Source organism: Mastomys coucha, unplaced genomic scaffold, assembly GCF_008632895.1.
Source record: "Mastomys coucha isolate ucsf_1 unplaced genomic scaffold, UCSF_Mcou_1 pScaffold16, whole genome shotgun sequence".
Taxonomy (NCBI): domain Eukaryota; kingdom Metazoa; phylum Chordata; class Mammalia; order Rodentia; family Muridae; genus Mastomys; species Mastomys coucha.
The window spans coordinates 91,438,291-91,441,656 of record NW_022196898.1 but is presented as its reverse complement, the minus strand read 5'-3'; the positions used below and the strand labels follow the sequence as shown (position 1 = coordinate 91,441,656).

The window sequence follows — 3,366 nt, the reverse complement described above, 5'->3', positions numbered from 1 at the left end:
ACCCCACACCCCCGCCCCAGGCTGTGAGTCATCTCAGTGGCATCTTGTGTGAGAGCTGGGTGACCTAAGTGGGCTGAATGGTGTTCTTTGAGGTGTCCAGCACACATCTGCCTGCAGAACTCTTCTCGTTCTAAGTGTATAGTCAGCCAAACCAGACACAACGGAAGGCGACAGAAGGCCAGACTTTGCTTTTAGCCTCTACAGGTATGACCCTATGGTCGTCTGCTTCAGTGACCTACAGAGAGACAGAACTCATTGTGAACTCCAAGCTCAGCCACCTACTCATTAACGTGGTGGTTTGAATGAAAATCGCCCCACAGGGACAGGCACTATTAGGAGACACAGCTTGGTTAGACTAGGTGTGGCCTTCCCATAGGAAGTGCGTCACTTGGGGTGGGCTTTGAGGTTTCAGATGCTCAAGTCAGACCCAAAGGCTCACTCTCTCATCCTACTGCCTTCAGGTTTGGATATGGAACTCTCAGCTCCTCTCCAGCACCGTGTCTCTCCATTATGATGACAATGGACTAACCTTTGAACTGTAAGCCAGCGCCAGTGAAATATTTTCCTTTATAAGAGTTGCCGTGGCCATGGTGTCTCTTCAGAGCAGTAAAACTCTAACTAAGATGAGCATCATGTGTTACCTCGACAAGTTTTAAGTAACATCCTTCTAAGCCATAGTGTCCTGATCTGTAAAATGGGAATAATATGGCACCTACATCACGAGGCAATACACAGCATTCAGTAATAAAGAACATGGCCGCTGGAGCAGATTGTGGGACTCTCTTAATTCTGCTCTTTGATAACTGTGTGCTTTGAGTAAGGATGACTTACAACGATTTATGCACTTGAGCACTTGGTCCCCAGGTAGTGGTGCTGTACCGCTGTACCGGGAGATTTAGGGGGTGTGGCCTTACTGGAGGAAGTATGTCACTGGGGACTGACTGGCTTTGAGCGCTTAAGGCCTCACTCCATTTCCCCACTTAGTTTCCTGCTTTGTTCAAGATGAGAGCCCTCAGCTTCTTATTCTTCCCAAATATGCCTTTGTCCCAGCCTTTATGGACACCAACCCTCTGGAACCATGAGCCACACCAAATTCCTCTAAAAGTTGCTTCATTCATGGTACTTTAGTACAGTAAGAAAAAAGCCACTAAACCACTCCGAGCCCCAACTTTTTCACCTATAAAATGGGCACAAATATGGGGCCTGCCACAGTGGATTGTCAGGAATTAAATAAAAAATATTTATTTATAACCCACCTCCAGGAAGAGGTTCTGCCTATATGTAGATCCCCAGGGAAGAGTATATAATATGTACTGTTTCAGTGTTTGCTGAAGAAATAAGCAAGGCTACGGAAGACAAACCAGAATGTTCTATAAAGTCAATGGCTAGCTTAGAGTTAATAACTGGGGTGCGGAGCTGGGCTCCTGATCTCCTGTCTGCTTCCCAGGCCGGCCTCAGGGCAGCACTGGGGGCTCTGTGTCACGCTGGAGGTGTAGCTCCATGGTCTGAAGATTGGTATTGGCTTATTTCTGAAGTAGAGTCTGGTACAGCATGGAGAACTGGTAAGCTAAGCTGTGATTTTCCGTATTTACTAACATTTGCTTGGATTAATGTCTAGGACACCCAAAATACGTTCTGAGTCAGTCAGGATGGCATGATCGCAGCACTGTGCAGATTACTCAGTAATTTGACATTTGGGGAATTTTTGCAGAATGTTAGGGAACATTTGACAAAGATGCAAATTGCTGTATCCATAAAGTGCATCTGACTCTGAGGGTTGGTGACTCTCTCCCTATGTGGCTTCTTCAGTTCTAGTACCAGCTGTTGCATCCTGCCCGTGGCTTGCTTTCTTTCCCATCCGGAAGGAGAGGGTTGGAACTTTGCTCTGGAAATAGAATAAAGACCCACGGAGCACCTCCTGTGGGTCAGGTGTCTCATTGTCTTCTGTCTCTGTTAGGCTTCATTGTGTTTTCTTACACATCAGCCACACAGCCTCACGTCTGCTGCTGCAGAGGGAGGCAGCGGTTCAGGGAGATTAAATCATTTCCTTAAGGCTGCCAAACTATGAAAGAATTTTGAATGTGGGCTTAAGTCAGCAGAGTGTGGGTTTAGACCCAGCACACAGTGACACCCGAACATCACACAGTGGGGGAGGGGCAGAAAAGCTGGAAGTCCATTGGCAAGTTGTTAGTTTTAAAACAAATAGTCACAAATACTTATTTTATGTGCATGTGTGTGTGTGGGGGGGGTGGGTGCTGGTGGAGGGCGTTAGATCTCCTGAAATTACGGCTAGTTGTGAGCCACCTCATTATTAACCACTGAACCACCTGTCCAGCTCCTATATTTATTGTTTTTAAGTAGAAAAAAAATAAGGATATACCATTAATATCCGGAAAAAACAAAACAAAAGTTTTCCTCCTTTTGACACGGAAATGCCGGTTTTTTTTTTTTAATTGAAAGTTTTGTTGGACTTTTCATATAATCATGGTTGTTCTTTTAGTGTCCAGTAATGGCATAAAAGGCCTAACGACAAAACGCTCTTGCATTAATTTTTATTTTCTTCATTCCAACAGCCTCTATAAGATGTGAAGAAAAAAGCATAATAGAGTTTGCGGCCCATTATTTACCCTCTTTCCCAGCAACGCTTGGCACTTGTAGAGCTTAGGCAACTCTTCTGAGTGGATGGGGCAGGCTGCGAGGTGGGCGGAGCTCCAGTGTGGGAATCAGCGGGGAGGCCTTCCGTCTCTTCCCCTTACTTGTTCTAAGGAGTTCTCAGCTCTCCGGATGCTCTTAGTTGCAGCTTCATTTCCACACATCTTAGATGCATACTGCAGGAGGGATGTATTTATTTTTCTGGGATCTAATTACTCTAATGACGGCTTAAGGGAGACCGCACCCAGCTCGTCTCATCGTCTACTAACGGTCCAAAAGGTCTCCAAGATGTCATCCTCAGAAGTATAGGATAGGCTGGGTAGTGGCTCCAACATCTGCGCGCTCACCAGGGACCTTGGTCCTTACTCTGTCTCTTTCTAATTAGGTGGGGGAGGGACTTTAGTGTGCTGGAGTGCTCTAAGTTCAACTGTGTCAAATGCGCGGAGGTTGAATTGGCTGAGCTCTGAAGTCCATTCCAGGTTTTGCATTGCACCAGCCCCCAGGAATGACCCTGAGTTGATCAAGTGGCCTTGCTAGCTAGGTACAGGAGCTGCAGGAACTCAGAAGCTCCGCGTGGACCAGCTCTGCAGTGCTGTGCTTAGATCTTTAGACCTTCGCTTTGGGAGTCTAGGGAGGAGGCTTTCGGGCTTGTTTGTGTTTTGTTGTTGTTGTCGTCGTCGTCATTGTTCGTCTTTTTTTTTTTTTTTTTTTTTT

The 3,366-nt window shown here is 46.2% G+C and overlaps 1 long non-coding RNA gene across 1 annotated transcript in view; it reads left to right on the top strand.

Moving 5' to 3' along the window:
- The first annotated feature begins 255 nt into the window (after positions 1–255).
- The window catches only part of LOC116094370, a 4,428-nt gene continuing 1,317 nt past the window's right edge, over positions 256–3,366 (top strand). The window contains exons 1-2 of the long non-coding RNA XR_004120069.1: positions 256–538; positions 1,448–1,562. This is a non-coding gene — a long non-coding RNA (uncharacterized LOC116094370). The remainder of the gene's footprint in view (positions 539–1,447; positions 1,563–3,366) is intronic.